Genomic DNA, 27,602 nt, shown 5'->3' on the forward strand with positions numbered 1-27,602 from the left:
CCCTTCGGGTGATGGCTACGCGGAGAGTCAGGATTGCTATACCGAGGAGGATTATAGTGCGTACCAAGGTTAGCCCCACATTAGTGAGGGAGCGGCCACGTTGGGTTTACTTCATCCATACTTTCGAAGAGGATATCATTAGGATAGAGGAAACCTATGTGTAGGCCCCATTTCCCTGGATGACTGTAATCATTTGGATATTCTCTCTCTAGTTCCTATGGATTTGTTCATAACACTGAGTGTAACTTAACTTGATTTATCAACTGTTCGCTGATGGTGAAGGAGTGACTTCTGATCACTCTGTCTCTTTGAGACTCCGTTACTTAGAATTTGATACTTAATGTTTCCGCACTTTGATTTACTATCTTCTCTTATTCAGTTGATCTATTTATTGCTTACTTTATACATTGATTGTATTGTTCATGATTATGTTATAGTGTATGTGGGAGGCATGGCCGCTCGATCTGGATCTTCGGGCTGTGGATCACATCCCGGGTATGCCAGATAGGATACCGGCTGGGTGGATGTGACAGCTCAAGTACAAATAACCATTACAATCAATATTCAAGAACAAAGCATAATGCAATATGATATGAAACAATGTGCAAGTATGCATCTGACTCTGACATATGCTAGTCTCTAGTGGTGGACACGCATTAAGGTACAACACCATACTCCTCTAGGCAGTTTCAGTCACTCTCCCTCATGACTCTTAAGCATGTCTTTTGGGTTCTCCGTGGTTGTTGGATCAAGGCATCCATCTCAGACAATCACCATGGCTAGGGTTTAGGTCACCACTCTCTCACTCCACCATTGGCATGAGTACTAGCGCATGTCAGGGTTATACCTAGACCAATGCATGTCATCTACTGAGTCATATCAATCTTAGGGTTGGATACTTCCCTTCCTTGGCCTTAGCAATCCGTTCCAATGCCTTCCCCCCAGAGTCATCGTATCCTATGATTCCAACCCTTGGACTACGAACTCTTAACCCTATCTGTCACACCCCACCCGTCGGTCTCGGTTACCCGCCCGACAACCCGTGGGTGCGATTCGTCACAAGATCCAAGGTTTTAGTCTACCAACAATATTTAAGACAAATAAAGATAATCAAGAGCAAAGACTATTCAATAACTGAATTAAATGAATTACAAGAGTCCAAAATACTCCAATGTCAATAAATAAAGGAAAGAAATAATGAATAAAATGGATAAAGGTTTCAGCGGAAGTAAAGAAAAAGGTTATATCAATTTCTTCCCAGTTTCCTTTTCTAAATTTAAAAAATGTTTTTCATGGATTTCAAGGTAAGGTGTTCTCCAATTCAACTCTATTCGCCGAGCGAACTTTCTGACCACCCTCCGCCTTTGATCATCAATAGGTGCGATAAGCGAACTCCATGCAGCTACAGGAGCTCCCACACATGCTATTTCCATCTCCCACTGACGGTGCCACATCTTCTTCATACGGGATGGATCCTTCATAGGAAACCAGTCCATCTTCCTGTAAAGTTCCTTCTTCTGTGCAGGCTAATAAACAATACAAAATAAAGACGTGAGTTCTAAAGAACTCAGTAAGAAACAATCAACATCCCATCAATATATCCAATCATGCCAAGATACATGAATAATATAAGTGAATGCAAAACATGAATGATACTATGATTTCTAACTATGCAGGTCTCTAATAGTTGACATGCTTTAAGTTATACACCAGCCCTCCTCTGGGTAAGTCTCATCACTCTGATCTGGCAAGGACTTACTACCTCTGTAGGGATCTTGGGAAAAAGGGAAAGTCCACACCTGGCTCTCAATTCCATGGCTGGTGGTTAAGTCAACACTCTCTTACCACGACCATTGGTAATGAGTACTGGCGCATGTCGGGGTTTCTAATCCAATGCAAGGTCATATTGGTTACATGTCTACATGAAGTCCAGATACATCCCCTATGGCACCAACCAACTCGATTTAGTCTCCTTCGCAACCTAGGAGAGAGAATCCTCACGGACTGGATACCTCTGTTGGACTCCACTCCTTAACCCTATGGTCATCCACATATTATTGGGGCGGATGCTCTCATGATTCCTCCCGACACCCGGTCCGATCCTTGGACATCCATGAGCCCAACCTTAACATATGCAACCCTACCATTTATATGACTAACAGTGGACCACCAAGTCACATCACTGTCATCACGGGTCACTCGGTTTCAGTCCCCTTACCGAAAGGGTAGTAGCATGTGGGGTACCTAACCATCCAATCTAGACTCTGCCTAAATAATGCCATCAAATAGTAAAGACAGTGCTGGAGACATTAGCAGGCATGTGTCCCATTCCACAGCCTTCTGATATCCCTAGCCAAGATATCCCAAAATAGATACCTCATCTATCAGAACCATATAAACTGGAGCATATATAAAGGAATATGATTTCAAATATACACTAGATTAACATATTTTAAGTCTATTCAAGAGATAGGATGAATTGTCCTTACCTGCATATAATAAGATTGTCCGTAAAATGAAATCCGATAACAATTATATGACTTTTCTTTCAAACAGTAGTTACCTATATACAGGGTTACAGTAACATATTAGTTAAATGAATCAATTTGAATCAGAACCAAAAACCATTTGGTCTCTGTTTACCAGCCGGTCGCTTAGGTTGAGTGACCGCCACTAGTGACCGCCCCAAAAACAGTGAGTTTCAATCCGAAACTCAGGCTTCTGATTACTCAAGTTCAATCCAGATTTCGAGTAATCTTGACCTAAGTCTCGAATCAAACACTCCTTAAGCCAAAAGGGTGAGGGAAAATAACCATTACCATCAATAGATTACCCATAACCCTCCCCTTGACTGGATTAACCTTCTCACGGAAACAGGGTTTCGTTTACGGTTATTCCATCTCAAGTAGATTAAAAAGAGAGTTAAAATATCCAAGGGGGTAGTCACAAAGACGAGGGAAAAAGGGTTAATACTAATTTAACGGACAAAGAGAGTAAAGAATAAAGGATTAATTCAATACCTCACGCCAGAGAGTTAGAGAAGGAAATAACTGATCTTCCAAGTCACTGCCAGCACTCCAGAGACTCTTTCGGATCTTCCCCGCAGCCGTCTAACCTCCCAAATAAGCAACCACGAATAAAGTATTCGTTAATTAGACGAAGGTTGCCTTTTATAGAAGTCAGGGGGAAAATAGGGCAAAATCCCCGAAAACAGACAGGGCAGTCACTCCAGGCGGTCGCTTGGTTTGATCGACCGCCACTAGTAACCGCCCCCATGTAATTTTCCATACAAGGGTGCTTTTGCTAGGGGGGTTGATACCCAAGGCCAACCTAGCCCTAAAGAAGAGATGGGGGAGATCTTACCTTCATTCCGGACATCTCTGAACAACACTTGACTTTCAGAATTCCAAAATCCAACCGAGGCAGGCTCTTTAGATAAAGGATCCAGATCCATGGGTCCAGGGTATGGATCATGGGCTTCAATCTGGACACTCCACAGGTTCACCCGACTAGACCTTCGGGTTCTCGGACCTGGAATACGGATCTTGGGTTAGAAATATGGGGGTTGTTACACTAGTGGTCATCCACATATAGTAAATGGGAAGCTCTTATATCCTCTCACGGATTGTCTACTGGTCTTGAGCGCCCATGAGCCCAGGCTTATTATAATGCGACCCTACCAATGAATGGCCCCCACAATGTGATTATGTCCTCTCACGAGCTGGATACCGGTATTGAGCGCCCACAATCCCCATTATTGCTATGGGTCACTTGGCCTCAATACCCACGCCGATAGGGTGAGATATAACGGGGTTTCTAACCAAACACTTCTAGACAAGTCCTAGGTATTCCATACAGTAATTATGGAAAGCGCCAAGGGGTATCATAGGAAAGCATCCCATACCACCTCCACTGATGTCTCGAGACAAAAACACCAAAAGGGCATTCCCCATTCCACAATCACAACTAAAGCAATCACATTACAATATGATTTCATATGTAACATCATATCATAATCCATTCCCATTCCAAACATGCACATTCATAACAAATATGCATATCACATAATGAAAATCATATTGAAATTACAGAGGCATATCTATCATGAACAAGTCTTAAAACAGTAAATAAGATCATGCTCTAAAAATAGAAAGTAAATCATGCTATTTGTAAGTGAATGTCCTTACCTTGTTGTCGTCTTGTAACCTTCACAAAGTAGACCAAAAGGTAGGTTCAAACTTGCCAAAGAAACCCTAATCATACGATGATTTAACGTTAGGAACAAACCCCTAAAGGATCGAAGATGAAACAAAATCAAAATAGGGAAAGTTGTTATCATTGTACCCTTTGGTCACTAGGCCTGGTCGCCCCAATCGACCAAGGTTGTTGTGTATGGATGGTAAAACCTAGATCGATCAGAAACTCATAGTTTGGGTTCCAAAACACTCAGAAATTATTTAGAAAACTCAGAAATAATAGTAGGACACTATCTAATTTGATTTAGGCTTCAATCATGGTCAATGGAGTGAAAACCTAATGAGTCCCAACTTATGTTTCATCCGAAATCAAACTACAAATTCACGGTAGACTAGAGTGAATGGGTATTCACTCTAGGACTAAGAAGACAGTAGAATTGTCACATCCACCCAGGGGGTACCCTATCTGGATTACCTGGGGGAGTGAGTCACGGTCCCACCGATCAAGTTTAGGAACGATCATAGCCACTTAGCACAATAATATAATCAAAAGCAAGAATAAATCTTTGTATTCAATTAATTTAATAATACAAGTCAAGAAAGGATCTCAGAAGGATCACAAAGGACATCAGAGTGTGGAAATGATATAAACAGGATAAATAGTCAAAGTGTGAAAAGGAGGGGGGAACCCATACTATAATAATAGCGGAAGGTAGATCGACTAAAATAAAGGGTTACAACCGGTTCCCAAAATGACAAGGGAACAAACTAAACTACGGTCTCAACGAATCAAATAAAACGTTAAAAAAAAAGGAATGAGACGATATCCATCTCTAGCACACAAGTGCAAAACCGATCTGCTCCAGATAAGTCTCAATCTCGGACTACTAGTCTTTATCAACTAGTTCACCGTAACCAGTGTGGTACAAATCACCAACTTGGTCTTTAGAGTATTTACTGTCATAGACAACAGTAGTAGTACCTGCAATAGAGTCTAACAAAAGAAGTTGTAAAAGGAGTGAGTTCAAAAGAACTCAACAAGGCAGTTATTCCATAAAACATAAGCCATGTGATACAAGCCATAACATGATGCAATATGATATGAAACACATGATGCAAGTATGATTCTAACTCTATGAATGCTAGTCTTTAAGGTAGACATGCTTTAAGTCATAGCACCATACTTCTTTAGGTAAGTCTCAGTCACTCAACACCGGGGGGAATTGGGTCCTGCATCCCTCTCGGACAATCCATGGCTGGGGTTTCTGTCACGCCCTCCCAGCCGGTACCCTATCTGGCATACCCGAGAGTGTGATCCACAGCCCGAAGATCAGGTATCGAGTGATCAACCTCCCACATAGACAATAACATAATCATGAACAATCATAACAAGAGTGCGGAAGATAAATCATAGATCCAATAAAGAAAGAATGAATCATAAATGAATCAGAATAATAGATATAATCAGAGTATCAAACAGATAAGTAAAGTGAGGCAAAAATTCCACTTTACATCCAGCGGAAAAGTAGCTCGAAAGAATAAACTAGACAAAATCTAATCCCAGTAGCAAGTACATTGGGTAACTAAATTGTTCTCCACTTTATAGACAACATCCTTGTAAGTGTAAATCTCATAAATGGCACAAGGACGCTTCCACTCAATGGTCGGACTAAGCATCGTACGGAGCATAACCACTCGTGGGATCTTCAGAGTAATTGTGGTAACCGCAATCACCTTCCCGGAGATATGCCTCTTCGCCTTGCGCTTCTTCATAGGGACCGTCATAGTACTCGGTACTGCAGGATAGTCTAACAACATTGTACAATAAAGGAATGAGTTTCAAAGAAACTCAATAAGGCGATTAAAAATCCATAATAACATAAATGGCAGGATTCCGGAACAAACATAAATGCAATATGATATGAGACAAGCAATGAATGAATGAATCTAACTCTATGTATGCTGGTCTCTATTGGCGGACATGCTTTAAGTCATAGCACCGTACTTCTTTAGGAAAGTCCACTCACATCCTCAACCATTTAAGATATCTTGGATTCTCTCACGGATCATTTCACCGGTCTTGAGCAGCCGATTGGTAATGGGTCCTTCATCCCTCGGGACAAACCTTGGCAGGGGGTTAAGTCAACACACTCTCTCACAACCATTTGGTATAAGTACTGGCGCATGTCGGGGGTAAAACCTAGCCAAATGCAAGTCTTCTACTTAGTTACATCAAGTCGGATCCAGATACTTCCATTCCTCGTCCCCGACGATCCTTTCCGGTATCCTTCACACTAGAGTCGGCGTATCCTATGGCACCGACCAACTCGGACTACGGACTCATCAACCCTATTGATCATCCACATATGGTAAACGGGAAGCTCTCACGTCCTCTCACGGGTTGGTTACCGGTCTTAAGCGCCCGTGAGCCCAAGTCTAACCATATGCAACCCTACCAATAAATGGCCCCCACAATGTGATTCCTGTCCTCTCACGGGTTGGTTACCGGTCTTGAGCGCCCATGAATCCCCATTGCTACCACGGGTCGTTCGGTCTCAATACCCCTCCGATTAGGGTCGACATAACAGGACATCCTAGCCAAACACTACTAGACAAATCCTAGATATGTCATTCAACGAGTTTAGGAAGGTGTCCGGAGGGCATCTCCGGAAACATCCCATAATATTCCCGTAGTAGTCCAAGGACAGAAGTGTCAAAAGGACACCTCTCCTTTCCAAACCATACTTAAGCATACACATGCATCAAATCATATCATCACATATATGGTAACTTCATATATGGAAAGAAATCAATAATTACAATCACTTGTATAACATTGGTAAGTAAATCATACATGAATCAATTTAATATGAATAAGTAATGCTACTCGTAATCAAAGTTATGCAACAGTAGTATATCATTGTAAGAATCTAATTTAGGAATCATATCTATGATATTCAAATATAGAAACTAGATTCATGCTATCTATGTAATTAAGGAAATAACCATCCTTACCTTTTATAACTCGCAAAGGAATCCTAAGAAATCAAGTAAGATCTTGGCAAACTTGAGAAGAAGGTCCTAAACAAGTATATACAACATATTAGGAAAGATCCCTAATGAGAAAAGATATCAAAACATCCAAAGCAGACCAAATCGGAGTTGCTTTGTACTCATTGGTCGAGTGGATTGGTCGAGTGGTCCGGTCGACCAATCAGTCGACCAATGCGGACGATAACCCTAAAAAAACAGAGTTTTAAGATATGAAATCCGAATTTGGTGGTTCAAAAGGGTACTAATCAAGGGGTAGACTACATCAGTAGTATTCTAACATATAGGGGACCTCAAAACACTAATCCAATCAAGATATCAAGATCCAAATTAGGAAACAAAAGTTACCATAATTAAATCAATCATGGATCTTGATGAATTTGAAATAGAAAACAAAGACAAGAACAATAGGAGGATGGATCATTGCTTTCGGTAATGGTATCATGAAAACATACATAGATCTTCATGGAATAAGGCTTAGAAGCATAAATCTAAATAAGGAAATAAAACCTACCATATATGTAACTACCATGCATCATGAAGAACACATAGTATGGTAGAAGAGAACAACTAGAAATCTATAGATTATGGATCATGGAAAGAAAACACAGTAATTAACTACTAACATGATCAACAAAGAAGATCCAAAGAGATCAGAATTCAGATTAGAAGTTTAATCAAAGATTAGATCATGGTTTGATCATGATTCCTTCAAAAGCTTGCAATGATCATGGTTAAGATCATTGTTCTAGCCTCAAATCCTTAGGATGATCATGAGAACATGTTCGAGAGATGTTTGCAACAGAGAATGCAGCATCTCTTCTCTTGTCTCAACTCAAAAAGGAAAGAAAAACAAAGATGGAGGAGAAGAAGAGAGAGTAGACATACCTTTTGATGCAAAAAGAAGAGTTTCGACGAAGATCCGTCAAGAAAACACCAAGGATGCAAGAGAGATGACTTGCGAGAGGTCTTTGGTTCGTTCAGAGGGTTTGGAGGCAGCAAATACGAAGTGGACTCGAGATTGGACTTAAATAGAGCAAGAACAACCTAATTGCCAAAGACAGCACTCATTGGTCGAGTGGATTGGTCGATCGGGCCCGATCGACCAATCAGTCGACCAATGCTGACAGCAAGACCAAAACAGGGAATTGAAGGTCCAGATCAAATCCAATCCTAAAGGGGTTTTGCACACAAGTCAAGTGACTTACCTAATAGGTAGAAATGCCTTCAAACCAAGATAGAGAGCACTCCAAGTCCATCAACTAATCAGATCTTCATCAGGATTCAGTTTCCATAAATAGAACCTCATCATCAACTTTCATGGATTCAAAGCCAGACACCAAGTCCTCTACTGGGATGGCCCAAAGCTGACTTCTTACTTTACTTCGGGTCATCGGACCTACAAATAACAAGGTTTCCGGGTCAAGGTTAGGGCTGGGTTTTACAGTTTCGGTCACCCCTCTCTCACATCACCATTTGGTCTAAGTATTGGCGCATGTCAAGGTAAAGCCTAGCCTAATGCAAGTCATCTACTCAGTCATATCATGTCAGACCCAGATACGTCCATTCCTCCCATCCCGGGATCCTTTCCGGTATCCTTCACACTAGAGTCATGGATATTACCCACCGGACTCACCAACCCTATTGGTCATCCACAAATAGTAGACGAGAAGCTCTCACGTCCTCTCATGGATATGACCCACCGATCTTCGAGCGCCCGTGAACCCAAGTCTAGCTATTTGCAACCCTACCAATAAATGGCCCCTTTTGGGTATCCGTAGTATGATTTATGTCCTCTCACGGGTTGGTTACCGGTCTTGAGCGCCCATCAAACCATACCCTACCATGGGTCGTTCGGTCTCAATGCCCTTCCGATTCGGGTCTAATATGACAGGGACATCCTAGCCAAACACCACTAGACAAGCCCTATATATGTCATCCAATAATCCAGAAAAGTGTCGATAGGCACCTTTGGAAAACATCCCATACTATTCCCTCCGATGCCCAAGGATAGAAGCGTCAATAGGACACTTCCCAATCCCAAATTATACCTAAACAATCACATGCTCAAGTCCATCATACCATATACAAATGATACATCATCATTGTGAAACCCAGCCCTAACCTTGACCCGGAAACCTTGTTATTTGTAGGTCCCGGTGACCGAAGTAAAGTAAGAAGTCAGCTTTGGGCCATCCGAGTGGAGGACTTGGTGTCTGGCTTTGAATCCATGAGTGTTGATGATGAGGTTCTATTTATGGAAACTGAATCTTGATGAAGATCGGATTAGTTGATGGACTTGGAGTGCTCTCTATCATGATTTGAAGGCATTTCTACCTATTAGGTAAGTCACTTGATATGTGTGCAAAACCCCTTTAGGATTGGATTTGATCTGGGTCTTCAATTCCCTGTTTAGGAGTTTCTGAACTGATTGGTCGACTGGACCAGTCGACCAATCCACTCGACCAATGGGTTCTGTCTTTGGTAATTAGGTCTTGCTTGCTCTATTTAAGTCCAATCTCGAGTCTACTTAGTATTTTCTGCCTCCAAACTCTTTGGAACGAACCAAAGACCTCTGCAAGTCATCTCCCTTGCATCCTTGGTGTTTATCTTGACGGATCTTCGTCAAAACTCTTCCTCTTGCATCAAAGGTATGTCTACACTCTCTTCTTCTCCTCCATCTCTGTTTTTCTTTCCTTTTTGAGTTGAGACAGTAGAGGAGATGCTGCATTCTCTGTTGCAAATATCTCTGGACTTGTCTCTCATGATCTTCCTAAGGATTAATGGCTAATGCAATGATCTTAACCATGATCATTGCAAGCTTTTGAAGGAATCAAGATCAAATCATGATCTTGTCTTGTTCATCTTTTGATTTAAATTCTGATCTTCTTAGATCTACTATATTGATCATGTTAGTAGTCAATTTCTGTGTTTTCTTTACATGATCCATGATCTATCAATCTCTAGTTGTTTCTCTTCTACCATACCATGCTTTCTTCATGAATCATGATAGTTACATCTATGGTAGGTTTTGTTTCCTTATTTAGATTTTTGCTCTTAGGTCTATTTTCTTGAAGATCTAAGTATGCCTTCCATGATATCTTTATCTGAATCAATGATTCATTCTCCTATTGTTCTTGTCTATGATTTCTATCTTGAATTCTTCAAGAGCCATGATTGATCTAATTATGGTAACTTTTTGTTTCCTAATTTGTAACTTGAAGACTTGATTCGATTAGTGTTTTGAGGTCCCCTATATGTTAGGATACTACTAATGTAATTTACCCCTTGTTTAGTACCCTTTTGAACCACCAAATTCGGATCTTATATCTTAAAACTCTGATTTTGTAGGCTACTGTCTTCATTGGTCGACTGGGGCAGTAGACCAATCCAATCGACCAATGAGTATAGCAACTCCAGATTTTGTCTGTTTTGGATGTTTTGATATCTTTTCTGTTAGGGATCTTTCCTAATATGTTGTATACACTTGTTTAGGACCTTCTTCTCAAGTTTGTCAAGATCTTACTTGATTTCTTAGGATTCCTTTGCAAGTTATAAAAGGTAAGGATGGTTACTTCTTTAACAACATAAATTGCATATCTTAGTTTCTATATTTGAATCTTGTTAATTTATTTCTTTAATTAGATTCTTATAATGTTATACTACTGTGGTAATTGTCTTGATATCGGTAGCATTACTTATTTATATTGAATTGACTCATGTATGATTTACTTACCGATTATATACAAGTTGATTGTAATTATTGATTTCTTTCCATATATGAAGTTACCATATATGTGATGTTATGAATTGATGCTTGTGTATGCTTAAGTATGGTTTGGAAAGGAGAGGTGTCCTTTTGACACTTCTGTCCTTGGACTACTACGGGAATATTATGGGATGTTTCCGGAGATGCCCTCTGGACACCTTCCTAAACTGTTGGATGACATATTTAGGACTGTCTAGAAGTGTTTGGCTAGGATGTCCCGTTATGTCAGACCCTAATCGGAGGGGTATTGAGACCGAACGACCCGTGGTAGCAATGGGGATTCATGGGCGCTCAAGACCGGTAACCAACCCGTGAGATGACAGGAATCACATTGTGGGGGCCATTTATTGGTAGGGTTGCATATGGATGGACTTGGGCTCACGGGCGCTTAAGACCGGTAACCAACCCGTGAGAGGACGTGAGTGTGAAACCCAGCCCTAACCTTGACCCGGAAACCTTGTTATTTGTAGGTCCGATGACCCGAAGTAAAGTAAGAAGTCAGCTTTGGGCCATCCCAGTAGAGGACTTGGTGTCTGGCTTTGAATCCATGAAGGTTGATGATGAGGTTCTATTTATGGAAACAGAATCCTGATGAAGATCTAATTAGTTGATGGACTTGGAGTGCTCTCTATCTTGGTTTGAAGGCATTTCTACCTACTAGGTAAGTCACTTGACTTGTGTGCAAAACCCCTTTAGGTTTGGATTTGATCGGGCCTTCAATTCCCTGTTTTGGCCTTCTTGCATGCATTGGTCGACTGATTGGTCGACTCGGGCCAGATCGACCAATCCACTCGACCAATGGGTCTTGTCTTTGGCAATTAGGTTGATTCTTGCTCTATTTAAGTCTAACCTCGAGTCCACTTCGTATTTGCTGCCTCCAAACCCTCCTGAACGAACCAAAGACCTCTCGCAAGTCATCTCTCTTGCATCCTTGGAGTTTTCTTGGCGGATCTTCGTCGGAACTCTTCTTTTTGCATCAAAAGGTATGTCTACTCTCTCTTCTTCTCCTACATCTTTGTTTTTCTTTCCTTTTTGAGTTGAGACAGTAGAAGAGATGCTGCATCCTCTGTTGCAAACATCTCTCGAACATGTTCTCATGATCATCCTAAGGATTTAAGGCTAGAACAATGATCTTAACCATGATCATTGCAAGCTTTTGAAGGATTCATGATCAAACCATGATTTAATCTCTGATAATTTTCTAATCTGAATTCTGATCTCTTTGGATCTTCTTTCATTGATCATGTTAGTGGTTAATGGTTGTGTTTTCTTTCTATGATCCATAATCCATAGAATTCTAGTTGTTCTCTTCTACCTTACTATGTGTTCTTCATGATGCATGATAGTACATATATGGTAGGTTTTATTTCCTTATTTAGATTTATGCTTCTAAGCCTTATTCCATGAAGACCTATGCATGTTTTCATGTTTTCATTACCAAAAGCAATGATCCATCCTCCTATAGTTCTTGTCTTTGTTTTCTATTTCAAAATTCATCAAGATCCATGTTTGATTTATTTATGGTAACTTTTTGTTTCCTAATTTGGATCTTGATACCTTGATTTGATTAGTGTTTTGAGGTCCCCTATATGTTAGAATACTACTGATGTAGTCTACCCCTTGATTAGTACCCTTTTGAACCACCAAATTCGGATTTCATATCTCAAAACTCGATTTTCTAAGCTATTCTCGCATTGGTCGATCGATTGGTCGATGGACCACTCGACCAATGAGTACAAAGCAACTCCAAGAATTGGTCTGTTTCGGATGTTTTGACATATATTCTGTTAGGGATCTTTCCTAATATGTTGTATATACTTGTTTAGGACCTTCTTCTCAAGTTTGCCAAGATCTTACTTGATTTCTTAGGATTCTTTGCGAGTTATAAAAGGTAAGGATGGTTATTTCCTTAATTACATAGATAGCATGAATCTAGTTTCTATATTTGAATATCATTAATATGTTTCCTAAATTAGATTCTTACAATGATATTCTACTGTTGCATTACTTTGATTACAGTAGCATTACTTATTCATATTGAATTGATTCATGTATGATTTACTTACCAATGTTATACAAGTGATTGTTATACTGATTTCTTTCCATATATGGAGTTACCATATATGTGATGATATGAATTGATGCATGTGTATGCTTACGTATGGTTTGGAAAGGAGAGGTGTCCTTTTGACACTTCTGTCCTTGGACTACTACGGGAATATTATGGGATGTTTCCGGAGATGCCCTCTGGACACCTTCCTAAACTGTTGGATGACATATATAGGATTGTCTAGTAGTGTTTGGCTAGGATGTCCTGTTATGTCAGACCCTAATCGGAGGGGTATTGAGACCGAACGACCCGTGGTAGCAATGGGTATTCATGGGCGCTCAAGACCGGTAACCAACCCGTGAGAGGACAGGAATCACATTGTGGGGGCCATTTGTTGGTAGGGTTGCATATGGTTAGACTTGGGCTCACGGGCGCTTAAGACCGGTAACCAACCCGTGAGAGGACGTGAGAGCTTCCCGTTTACCATATGTGGATAACCAATAGGGTTGATGAGTCCGTAGTCGGGGACTATGAGGACTCTAGTGTGAAGGATACCGGAAAGGATCGTCAGGGACGAGGAATGGACGTATCTGGATCTGACTTGATGTAACTAAGTAGAAGACTTGCATTTGGCTAGGCTTTACCCTGACATGCGCCGGTACTTAGACCAATGGTTATGTGAGAGAGTGGTGACCTATACCCCCTAGCCATGGAATGTCCCGAGGGATGCCGGACCCATTACCAACTGATGATGAGTGATTGAGACTTTCCTACAGAAGTACGGTGCTATGACTTAAAGCATGTCTGCCCATAGAGACCAGCATACTTAGAGTTAGATTCATTCATTCATTGTTTGTCTCATATCATATTGCATTTATGATTGTCTCCGGAATCCTGCCATTTATGTTATTATGGATTTTAATCGCCTTTACTGAGTTTCTTTGAAACTCATTCCTTTATTGTACAATGTTGTTAGACTATCCTGCAGGTACGGAATACTATGACGGTCCCTATGAGGAAGCGCAAGGCGAAGAGACATATCTCCGGGGAAGGTGATTGCGGTTACCACAATTACTCGGAAGATCCCACGGGTGGTTATGCTCCGTACGATGCTTAGTCCGACCATTGAGTGGAAGCGTCCTTGTGCTATCTATGAGATCTACACCTACAAGGATGTCGTCTACAAAGTGGAGAATAATTTAGTTACCCAATGTACTTGCTACTGGGATTAGCTTTTATCTAGTTTATTCTTTAGAGCTACTTTTCCGCTGGATGTAAAGTGGGATTTTTGCTTCACTTTACTTATCTGTTTGATACTCTGATTATATTTACTATTCCGATTCGTTTATGATTCATTCTTTCATTGTTGGATCTATGATTTATCTTCCGCACTCTTGTTATGGTTGTTCATGATTATGTTATTGTTTATGTGGGAGGTTGATCACTCGATACCTGATCTTCGGGCTGTGGATCACACTCTCGGGTATGCCAGATAGGGTACCGGCTGGGAGGGCGTGACAGTGAGAGCTTCCCGTTTACCATATGTGGATAACCAATAGGGTTGATGAGTCCGTAGTCAGGGACTATGAGGACTCTAGTGTGAAGGATACCGGAAAGGATCGTCAGGGACGAGGAATGGACGTATCTGAATCTGACTTGATTTAACTAAGTAGAAGACTTGCATTTGGCTAGGCTTTACCCTGACATGCGCCGGTACTTAGACCAATGGTGATGTGAGAGAGTGGTGACCTATACCCCCAGCCATGGAATGTCCCGAGGGATGCCAGACCCATTACCAACTAATGATGAGTGAATGAGACTTTCCTAAAGAAGTACGGTGCTATGACTTAAAGCATGTCTGCCAATAGAGACCAACATATATAGAGTTAGATTCATACATTCATTGTTTGTCTCATACCATATTGCATTTATGTTTGTTTTGTAATCCTGCCATTTATGTTATTATGGATTTAACTGCCTTACTGAGTTTCTTTGAAACTCATTCCTTTATTGTACAATGTTTGTTAGACTATTCTACGGGTTTCCGAATATCATGACTGCTCGTATGAAGAAGCGCAAGGAGAAGAGGCATATCTCCAGGAAGGTGATTGCGGTTACGACCGTTACACTGAAGATCCCGCGAGTGGTTATGCTCCGTACGATTCTTAGTCCGACCATAGAGTGGAAGCGCCCTTGTGCCATTTATGAGATTTATACTTATAGGGATATTGTCTATAAGATTGAGAACAATTTAGTTACCTATTGTACCTGCTATTGGGATTAGATTCTATCCTGTTTATTCTCTTTTAGAACTACTTTTCCGCTGGTTGTAGAGTGGGATTTCGCCTCACTTTACTTATCTGATTTAGACACTCTGATTATATTTAGTACTCTGATTTATATATGATTCATTCTTTCCTTATTTGGATCTATGGTTTATCTTTCGCACATCGATTATTATTGTTCATGATTATGTTATTGTTTATGTGGGAGGTTGATTACTCGATACCTGATCTTCGGGCTGTGGATCACAATCTCGGGTATGCCAGTTAGGGTACCGGCTGGGAGGATGTGACAATCATAATAGAAGTTAAGTCATAACGTCGCAACAGTTCATCATATATGTAAGTAACAAGAACGACTAATCATTATAACTTATAAACACAATATTACTGTTCTAAAGCATGTACAACAGTCCTATGATGTCCATAAGTAATAAAGAAACTATATCCACTAAGTTATGAACATCAAGACATAATCACATAGCCTATGTTTTTATGGCGATAACCATCCTTACCTTAAGCTGTGATGATGATGATCCAAAGGTTACACAAGAATGATCCAATGATGGCAATAAGATCCTAGACAAACATAAATGAAAGATTAGAGAAGAAATCGGGGAAATCGGAGGTCGAACGGGTCAAAATGGAAGAGGATACAGTTTAGCAGCATGTTTGGTCGATGCTCTTGGTCGATGGGATCGAACAAGGAGGATCGACCAAGACAGTCTCGAGCTGCATAAAGGATTTTGGTCCGAAGTCATTCTTCCGGGGCTCGGATCGATCCGGAACTTGGAGGGATGATTAATAACAGTATAAGAACACTATAAATCAAGAAATTAACACAATCTAAAGGTCTAATTAGAAAGCCCCAAATTGTACTACTAAGTTCTATAGACAAGAATCAAAGCATGGCTTGAAATCAAATGCATTTGCATTGGAAATGTATGAATTAGCTAGGGGAACTAATAGGAATTGGGTTAGAATCATCTGCTAGCAATAAACATAAACATAGCACATTATATACCTCAGTTTAGAACAAGAATGTATGAAGTTAAGGAGAGAATCAAAGGAATGCATATGCAAGGCTTGAAATGAGAGCATAGCATCAATGGAAATGGGAGAGGATCATAGGTTAAGCAAGAGTGAACACTTGGAGTGATGGTTGCCAGGTTGCAGCATCAACTCCAAGGTTGCAATAGCAAGAAAAGGAATAGAAAAGAATAGAATAGAGAGTGAGAGTGATGAATCATACCTTGTAGATGATGATTAGAGAAGAGAGACAATGATTGCAATGATTGGGGGCAAGAATCCTTCACAAATACCAAGAGAGTGCCTTGGGAAGCTCCACTCTCGTTCTCAGTGGCTTAGATGAGTGTAATAGGGTTCAAAACACAAGGCTAGCATAAATAGATGAGAGAATATTCCAAAAAGCATCTTTTACTCGAATCTGGGCAGCCTTGGTCGATGCTCCTTGGTCGATGGGATCGACCAAAGAGGATCGACCAAACAAGTTTCAGCAGAAAATCAGCAATAGTTCTGCAACTTCGGACAGGGATTCGGAGGGCTAAACAGGGTCAAATTGAGTGGGGTTTTCTCCTACAAGTCAATCAAGAAGTCTAGTTTCAGGAAATACCTTTGGATTGAGCACGGGAGTTCATTTGGTACTTCAAATAATTCAACCCTCTTCGATGCGCAGAATTTCACTAAACACTGACAATGTACTCAAGTAAGGGGCATCATCGTCAATGTCCGTGGGTTTTGGGTCAGACACCATGTCTTCCACAAAGAGGGCCCACAAGGACTTCTTCCTTCACTTCGGGATATTAGATCTACCCTAAGGAAAATGTCGGACATGACCTCCTAAGGCTTTCAAAGATAGCAACGTTGAAATCAAGGTCCGACTTCAAGGTCTAACATTAAACAAGTCTTTCTTCACCCAAAAACAAATAGGGTGTCCTAGCTAGGTTTGGGCTGGATTTCACAAGAATAAAGTCTAAAAACAACCTAGAATATGATCTAGTATGGATTGGAAATCAACAAATCAAAGAGAATACAATCATATGGATTCATGCTAGGCTTATACCAAAATCACACCGTGTAGTTCACGGAAGAACTAGATGAATGGGAATTCACTCTAAAACTATGAGGATGGAAGAGTAGGTCATTATAGTAGCATAAGACCTTCCTCAAAGTCTCATCAATGGGTAGAATCAATAAGAGAGTGTAGAACTAGAAGAATGAGAGTGATCGCTAACTTTGGAGAAGAAGAGTCATCGAGCGGAAAGCTTCACGGACACTTGGAAATCTTCCTTGGCCTTGGAGAGAGTGCTCTAGGGTGTCTCTGACGTTCTACAACATCTTAGTGACAATATGACACAAATTAGATTGAGAATTGATTATATAGGGATTTGGAAACCTAATTTCCAAAAAGTACCAAATCTGTCCCAAGACTGGTTGTGTCACATCCCACCCAAATACACCCAGCCTATACCCTATCTGGGTTACCCGGGGGAGTGATCCACAGCCCAAAAGATCAAGTTTAGGAACGATCATATCCATTTAGCACAATAACATAATCAAAAGCAAGAACAAATCATTGTATTCTAATAAGTTAATAGTAAAAATCAAGAAAGGATCACAGAAGAATCACTAAAGAATATCAGAGTGCGGAATAACAAGATACCAAATCAAAAGACAACTGTAGAGTATAGCAGAAATATACCCCACAACATATGCGGAAGGTAGATCGAAATCTAAAACAAGCTCTAAGCTAATACAAGTAAAATAAAAGTCTAGAGGAAACAAGAGAATCTAATCCACTTCTTCAGTCGGCTCTTCTTCTTCTTCAGTCTTCATCCTCTTCACTTTAGGGTCATGCTCTTGAAGCTTCAGATCAGCATCTAGCGCACGATTCCATCGGCGAATAAGATGATGCCGATTGCCATCAATAGGAGCCATCAATGCAGCCCAAATCCGAGTGTTGGCTGCCTCGCTGTTCATTACCTTGTCCAAGGACATCCGGAGCTGTACCATATAAGGAAAGGTTCTCCATGCTGGTGCACGGGTTCTCTTTCGTACTGCAATGTCATCTATAAACAAGTCCCCCGAAGGGTAAGCTCAAAAGAACTTAGCAAGTAATCCAAACACAATAAGCGTCTTCACATGCATTCACAAGCAAACATATATGCAATGATATGAAACAATATATGCAAATATGCTTCTAACTCTATATGTGTATGCTGGTCTCTATTTGCAGACATGCTTTAAGTCATAGCACCATACTTCTTTGGGTAGGTCTCATCTCACAACGCCGGTTGGCAAAGGGTCCTTCATCCATCTTGGACAATCCATGGCTGGGGGTTAAGTCACAGCTCTCTCACATAACCGTTTGGTCTAAGTATTGGCGCATGTCAAGGTAAAGCCTAGCCCAATGCAAGTCTTCTACTTAGTCATATCAACTCAGATCCAGATACGTCCATTCCTCGCCCCTAGCGATCCTTTCTGGTATCCTTCACACTAGAGTCAGCATAGTCCCAGACTACGGACTCATCAACCCTATAGGTCTTCCACATATAGTAAACGGGAAGCTCTCATGTCTTCTCACGGGTTGGTTACCGGTCTTGAACGCCCATGAGCCCAAGTCTATCCATATGCAACCCTACCCATAAATGGCCCCCACAATGTGATTCATGTCCCCTCATGGGTTGGTTACCGGTCTTGAGCGCCCATGAATCCCCATTGCTACTACGGGTCGTTCGGTCTCAATACCCTTCCGAATCAGGTCTGATATAACAAGGAATATCCTAGCCAAACACTGCTAGACAAGTCCTAGGTATGACAACAAATAATCTGGGAAAGCGTCAAAGGGCAACATTGGAAATATCCCATACTACTCCCAATGAGGTCCAAGGACAGAAATGTCAAAAGGACATTCCCCAATCCCAAATCATACCTAAACAATCACAATCATAATTCAGTCATATCATCCACGACAAATATCTCATCAAATAGAAGAGTATAATAAGACAAGATTAAATGAATAAGAAACATACATGAATGAGTATTCATTCATGATCAAGTACATAAAGTAAATAAGGAAATAAGATCCTACTGTACTTACAGCATTCATATCATAATGGAAACTAACATAACAGTAGCTAAATCATGCATTCATGTCATAATACCATAAGACATGTAAATAGGCATATTGTGAGTTGGAATACTCACCTCGTAATCCGAACTTATAGTCTTCAAATAAGAAATTAGAGAACAGATCCAAAATCACCTAAACAAGCTTGACAAAACATGTATAGGTCATAAGAAGTGATTCCAAAAGATTGGAGTCGAAACAGATGAAAAACAGAGTTGCTGTTCTTGCGGGTTGATTGGCTGGGTTGAGTGCTTCAGTCGACCCAGGCAATCTGCCCAAGAGCAAATCTGAAAATAAAAAGAGAATCTTGATCCGAAACCTATGCTACACAAACTGGAATGAGACGAAACTTGGAGGGAATGTCTAACACAGTAGTCTAAGACTAAAAAGCATAATTTAGACATCAAACCACCATTAAAACCATTACTTACTAATTTAGAATCATAGTTTCTATTTTGGAAAACAAGACTTTCTAATTTGGAAAACAACATGGTTTTCATTGAAAACAAGCTATGAATGAAAGAGATGAACTAGAGATGATGAGACCTCATTCTAGTATATGAACACAGTAAATCAAGAGTAAGAATGATCATAGAGATGCATCTAATATGCTAGAAGGAATCAAAATAAGAACATGATCATAGTTTAAGAAGAAATCATGAAAATCATGTAAAGAATGAATATGAAATCATAGCTTATAGAAAGAGAAGAGATTGTAGAAGATATGATTGCAGAGATGCAATATCTTCCTCATAATCTCAGATCAGAGAAGAGAATGATCATAGTAAGAATGAATCAATAGCATAATAGATTGAATACTAACCTTTGATTGAAGAACAAGAGAGAGAAAGCTTGAGAGTTGAATGTAGATCTTCTTCTACACCAAAAGGAGGCTTGGAGATGAGTTTCCTCCGTTCTCTAGGTGTTTTGGAGGCTAGGGATACTAAAAACACGAAGTTATGAGGTATATATAGCAATAAGGACCTAAACAGAAGATTCTGCTCGGATTCTGTTTACTTGGGTCGAGTGGGTGGGTAGCATGGCCCAGTCGACCCAGGCACTCGACCCAGGCTGAAAGCATAGCCTAAAATAGGGATTTGAGGGCCTTTCTCTTATCGGAATCAAGCGAAACTTTCTACACAAAAACTATAACTTACCTAGCATAGGAAAATGGCTTTAAATCATATCAAACCATGCTCTAAGGTCATCAACCAATCTTCTCTTCATCAAGGTGCATTCTCTTTTCTAAATCAACCAAGCTCTTCAAGTAGGGAATTCCATCATCAATTTTCTATGGGTTTTCAAATCTATACTAAGGGAGAGGTCCGACTTGACTTCCTAGGACCTTCTAAACATATCAACACCATACTCAAGGTCCAACTTCAAGGTCAAACATCAAACAAGTTCTTCATCCAAAACAAATAGGGTGTCTAATTTAGGTTTTGGGCTGGATTTCACAGGTTGATTGCTTGGGGCGACCAAGGTAGGTTGCCAACCTATACTTTTTTTTCCAAAACTTGTATTTTGGTCCCCGAAAGCTCTATCTTCCTCTTGGGTCCTTTTCCAAGTTATAGGAGGGTCTTACCTAGTATTATGGGATCTTCCACTTGTGTCAAAATTGAACCAAGTCTGCCATCATTCAAGTTGCATCTTCTTCCAAAATCCACCAAGTTTTCTATCATAGCATCATCACCATCTACTTCCATTGGTTCCAAGTCAGATCCAATGGGTTCAATTTGAATGGCCCACAGCTATCTTCTTCCCTTCACTTGGGTCTTCGGACCTACAATATAGATTTCTAGATTAGGGTTGTGAGGTCTTTCACACAACCCACCAGGAAGTGTCAACACCAAGAACATTAGCTTCGGAAATCATAGCCACTAGGTTCTTCTTATGATTGTTCTTTTCGTCTGATTTCTTTTTCAAAAACTGACATTCCTTCTTAATATGACCCATCTTGCCACCGTGATAACAGGGACCCTTTTTCTTCTGATCATACTTTTGTTTCTTGTTGGAATTAGAATTTGAGTTCCCCTTCCTCTTCATTTTACCTTTGTCAGAATTTTCCTTCTCTTTAGGGTATTTGCCTTCCTCCACTACAAGAACTCTAGAAATATCAGTACCATCATGGATTTTGTCCTCTTCTTCAATTTGTATATCCCTCTATAATTGTGACATCTTCCTTCTTGTGTTTCAGATTTTTCCTGTAGTCTTTGTCACATCCACCTAGCCGGTACCCTAATTGCGATCGAGTGAATAGCCCTGAAGATCAATTCATAGTAATCATCCTCCCACATTCAAAAATAATGTAAACAAGAACAAATAAATCAATGTATAAATATTATAAATGAATAATCCAAGAAAAATTCTTAGAAAGATTACAATCAAATCAGAGTGCGGAAATAAGATACCAAAACAATAATCAGATAATAAAGTGTAGCTGAAAATCACTCTATAATAGTAGTGGAAAAGTAGATCAATCTCAAAAGTAATTACAACTGAATCAAATCTAAGAATAAAACTCGACTGAACATAAGTCTCTTCAAATCTAAAAAGAGTATGTCTAAACGGAAAGACTTCAGTATCCCTACGCCGACACACAAGGAACAGAGTCTGACTAATCCTGATTTGTTCCAACATCACACTAGTAGTCTTCACCGTCATAGTCATAACAGCCAGCACCTTGGGAATTGTATGAGTCATCCGCTGCGGTCTTGTAGTACTAGTTCTCATAGTCATCAATACCTGTAGAAAGATCTAATAACATTGTCCAAAATGAATGAGTTCAAAAGAACTTAACAAGTAGTTCATTCACAAACAACACATAATACATGATTTCAGAAATATATAGGATGAAATGTGATATAAGGCAGTTATGCATATATGCTGATCTCTAATGGCAAACATGCTTTAAGTTAATACACCATACTTCTCTGGGTAGGTCTCAAATCACTCTCCCTCAACCGTCTCAGTATCTTGGGTTCTCCGGTGGTAATTGGGTCATGCATCCCTCTCGGACATTCCATGGTTGGGGTTTAGGTCAACGCTATAGCTCATCACCATTTATCTGAGTATTGGTGCATGTCATGGTAAATCTTAGCCCAATGCAAGTCATCTACTTAGTTATATCAACTTAGGGTTAGATACTTCCATTCCTCGCCTCTCGATATCCTTTCTAGTATCTTCCCCCCTAGAATCATCGTATCCTATGGCTCTGACCAACTTGGACTATGGACTCTTAACCCTATTGGTCATCCACAAATAATAAACGGCAAGCTCTCATGTCCTCTCAAGGGTTGGTTACTGGTCTTGAGCGCCCATGAGCCAAAGTCTATTAAATGCGACCCTACTAATGAATGGCCCCTCACAATGTGATTCACGTCCTCTCATGGGTTGGTTACCGGTCTTGAGCGCCCATGAATCCCTATTGCTGCCACGGGTCACTCGGTCTCAATTCCCCTCCGATAGGGTGTCTGATTTAATAGGGTAATCCTAGCCAAACACTGCTAGACATGCCCTAGGCATGTCAACTAGTTATCAGGGAAAGCGTCAAGGGGCACCATGGGAAAGCGTCCCATACCACCTCCACTGGTGTCCAAAGACAGAAATGCCAAAAGGGCATTCCCCATTCCCCAATTACAACTTAGGAAATCACATATCAAATCATTCAATCACAATCATAACTGATAAGCCATTCTCATGAGTAATAACCAATCATTCATGTTCAATATAGATAAGTATTCATATGAGTAATGTCCTATTGTAGTTACAGTAGTTTGCAACAGCACTACTGTCACATCCACCCAGCCGGTACCCCATCGGGCATACCCGGGTATGTGATCCACAGTCCCGAAGATCAAGTATCGAGCAACCATGCCTCCCACATACGCGATAACACAATCATGAACAATAATAATTAAGGTAAAAGCATATAATAAAGAATCATGAATAAGATAAAACAGATAATCAGAGTGCGAATAAAGATGATACCAAGTGTATAGATATAATTCAAAAGGGAGAGAGAGTGATCAGAAGTCACTTCCTCACATGGCAGCGGAAAGTAGATAATTCAAGTTAAGTTACAAAATCAACATCTAAGGAGTATATCAAAGAAAGTTAAGTTACAGATCCGGTCTAAAAGAAGAATTCACAATGTAACATTAACAAATGTTTCCTCAGTCACATAAAGCACATCCTCATAATTATAGATATCCGAAATCCAAAGCACAGCACTACTTCAGCAGTGCCGGGCTAATCCTGGTGAGTAGCATAGTCCCCTTCGGTACCCTCACAATAATCTTCATAGTAGCCACTACCCTAAGGGTAGTATGGCTCATCATAAGGTGCTTTAAAGGACGTGCCATCGGTCTCTTCAAAACCTGTAGGATAGTCAAACAAAACAAATGCACAAAAAGGAATGAGTTCAAAGGAACTTAGCAAGACAGTTAATCCATAATACATAAACCATATGATACAAGTCATAACATGATGCGAATGATATGAGACAGATTATGCAAATATGATTCTAACTCTACATATGCTAGTCTCTATGGTAGACATGCTTTAAGTCATAGCACCATACTTCCTTGGGTAGGTCTCAAATCACTCTTCCCTCAACCATTCAGGTATCTTGGGTTCTCTGGTGGGACTTGGGTCCTGCATCCCTCTCGGATAATTCCATGGTTGGGGTTTTGTCATCGCTCTCTCACATCACCATTGGTATAAGTATTGGTGCATGACACGGTAAAACCTAGCCCAATGCAAGTCATCTACTCAATCATATCATGTCAGATCCAGATATGTCCATTCCTCGCCCCGGGTGATCCTTTCCGGTATCCTTCACACTAGAATCACGGATATTACTCACCGGACTCATCAACCCCATTGGTCATCCACAAATAGTAGACGAGAAGCTCTCCCGTTCTCTCACGGATATGACTCACCGATCATCGAGTGCCCGTGAGCCCAAGTCTGACTATTCTCAACCCTACCAACAATGGCCCCTTTCGGGTATCCGTAATTTGATCTATGTCCTCTCACGGGTTGGTTACCGGTCTTGAGCACCCATCAAACCATACTACTACCATGGGTCGTTCAGTCTCAATACCCTTCCGATTCGGGTCTGATATGACAAGGACATCCTAGCCATACATCTAGACAAGTCCTATGTATGTCATCCAATAATTCAGGAAAGCGTTGATGGACACCTTCGGAGAACATCCCATACTATTCCCTCCGATGTCCAAGGACAGAAATGTCAGTAGGACATTCCTCAATCCCAAATTATACTTATCCAATCACATTCTCAATTCATCATATCACACATACATGATACATCATCATATTGAAAGTCATATCATAACATTGCATGATTCAAGTGTATATGTAAATAAAATAATTAAATAGACATGATATACAAGAGTAATTAAACATGTTACTACTGTTAAAAGACAACTACAGTAGTCATATGATGTCTAAATAAAATTGATAAGCTAAGCATATCAAGTTGTCAATCATCATTGGATAAACACATAGTCCATATCATATGGGTATAATCGTCCTTACTTTAATCGAATCGAGAAATATAGCAGGTACCACTTAGAATAGTCCCCAACTTAGTGCTTGAACCCTAGACAACATATATGCAACATTAGAGAAGGAAACAATCAAATCGGAGATCAAACGGAGTGAAACGAGCAAGTGTTGAGTTGCTATCTTCCTTTGGTCAACTGACTCAGTCGACCAAAATGAACAGGAACGGGCAGCATAGTGAATTTGGGCCCGAAACCGATCTTCCGGGGCTCGGACTGATCCAAAACTTGGAGGGATTGATCATAGCAGTATAAGAACACTATACAATGAATATTATCATGATCCAATAGTCCAATTAGGAATACCAAAATTGAAACCCTATGTTCTATATGCTAAACATCAAGAATTGAAATGGAGTTTGTTGCAATGGCAAGGAATGATAGGGAATTAGCTAAGTGATAAGAACTATACTAGAATCATAAAGCAATAGTAAATCATACCTAGCATACATCAACACATCAGTTTAGATCAATAAGAAAAGTTGGAATGACAAAAATCATAGAAATACAATGCTATTGATTGTATTGTAAGCATAGCATATCAAGAATGAAAGAAAAACAATGGAAATGAAAGGGGAAACACATGACCAAGTGTTTGCAAGGTTGCAACACTTTAGCCATGGTCTCAATGGCAAGAAAGAGTAGAGGAATGAGTAGAATAGAGAATGAGAGAGAGAAATCATACCTTGAGGAAGCAATGGAGATGGGAGGCAATGATTGAGACCAAGATCCTTCACCAACTTCAAGGAATTCCCTAAGGAAGCTCACTCCTCGTTCTTTGGAGTGCCAATGATTAGGTTAGGCTTCTATTCACAAGTTCCCATAAAGTAGGCTTAAAATAATAGAGAATTTTGTGATTTTTGGATTTATTCATCCGCTAATGTAAAACCCAGCCCTAACCTTGACCCGGAAACCTTGTTATTTGTAGGTCCAGTGACCCGAAGTAAAGTAAGAAGTCAGCTTTGGGCCATCCCAGTGGAGGACTTGGTGTCTGGCTTTGAATCCATGAGAGTTGATGATGAGGTTCTATTTATGGAAACTGAATCTTGATGAAGATCGGATTAGTTGATGGACTTGGAGTGCTCTCTATCATGGTTTGAAGGCATTTCTACCTATTAGGTAAGTCACTTGATATGTGTGCAAAACCCCTTTAGGATTGGATTTGATCTAGGTCTTCAATTCCCTGTTTAGGAGTTCTTTGAACGTTGATTGGTCGACTGGACCAGTCGACCAATCCACTCGACCAATGGGTGCTGTCTTTGGCAATTAGGTCTTGCTTGCTCTATTTAAGTCCAATCTCGAGTCTACTTCATATTTTCTGCCTCCAGACTCTTTGGAACGAACCAAAGACCTCTGCAAGTCATCTCCCTTGCATCCTTGGTGTTTTTCTTGACGGATCTTCGTCAAAACTCTTCCTTTTGCATCAAAGGTATGTCTACACTCTCTTCTTCTCCTCCATCTCTGTTTTGCTTTCCTTTTTGAGTTGAGACAGTAGAGGAGATGCTGCATTCTTTGTTGCAAACATCTCTGGACTTGTCTCTCATGATCTTCCTAAGGATTAATGGCTAATGCAATGATCTTAACCATGATCATTGCAAGCTTTTGAAGGAATCATGATCAAATCATGATCTTGTCTTTGTTTATCTTTTGATTTGAATTATGATCTCCTTAGATCTACTATATTGATCATGTTAGTAGTCAATTGCTGTGTTTTCTTTTCATGATCCATGATCTATCAATCTCTAGTTGTTTCTCTTCTACCATACCATGTTTTCTTCATGAATCATGATAGTTACATATATGGTAGGTTTTGTTTCCTTGTTTAGATTTATGCTCTTAGGTCTATTTTCTTGAAGATCTAAGTATGCCTTTCATGATACCTTTATCTGAATCAATGATTCATTCTCCTATTGTTCTTGTCTTTGATTTCTATCTTGAATTCTTCAAGAACCATGATTGATCTAATTATGGTAACTTTTTGTTTCCTAATTTGCATCTTGATGACTTGATTTGATTAGTGTTTTGAGATCCCCTATATGTTAGGATACTACTAATGTAGTTTACCCCTTGATTAGTACCCTTTTGAACCACCAAATTCGGATTTTATATCTTAAAACTCTGATTTTATAGGCTCTTTATCTGCATTGGTCGATTGATTGGTCGATTGGGCGATAGACCAATCCAATCGACCAATGAGTACGAGCAACTCCGGAATTGGTCTGTTTTGGATGTTTTGGTATCTTTTCTGTTAGGGATCTTTCCTAATATGTTGTATACACTTGTTTAGGACCTTCTTCTCAAGTTTGTCAAGATCTTACTTGATTTCTTAGGATTCCTTTGCAAGTTATAAAAGGTAAGGATGGTTACTTCTTTAACAACATAAATTGCATATCTTAGTTTCTATATATGAATCTTGTTAATTTATTTCTTTAAATAGATTCTTATAATGTTATATTCTCTGAATAGTCTTGTCTTGATATCGGTAGCATTACTTATTTATATTGAATTGACTC

The sequence above is a fragment of the Hakea prostrata genome, unplaced genomic scaffold (assembly GCF_041222555.1).
Source record: "Hakea prostrata isolate BN-2017 unplaced genomic scaffold, UWA_Hpros_2 contig_70, whole genome shotgun sequence".
Classification (NCBI taxonomy): domain Eukaryota; kingdom Viridiplantae; phylum Streptophyta; class Magnoliopsida; order Proteales; family Proteaceae; genus Hakea; species Hakea prostrata.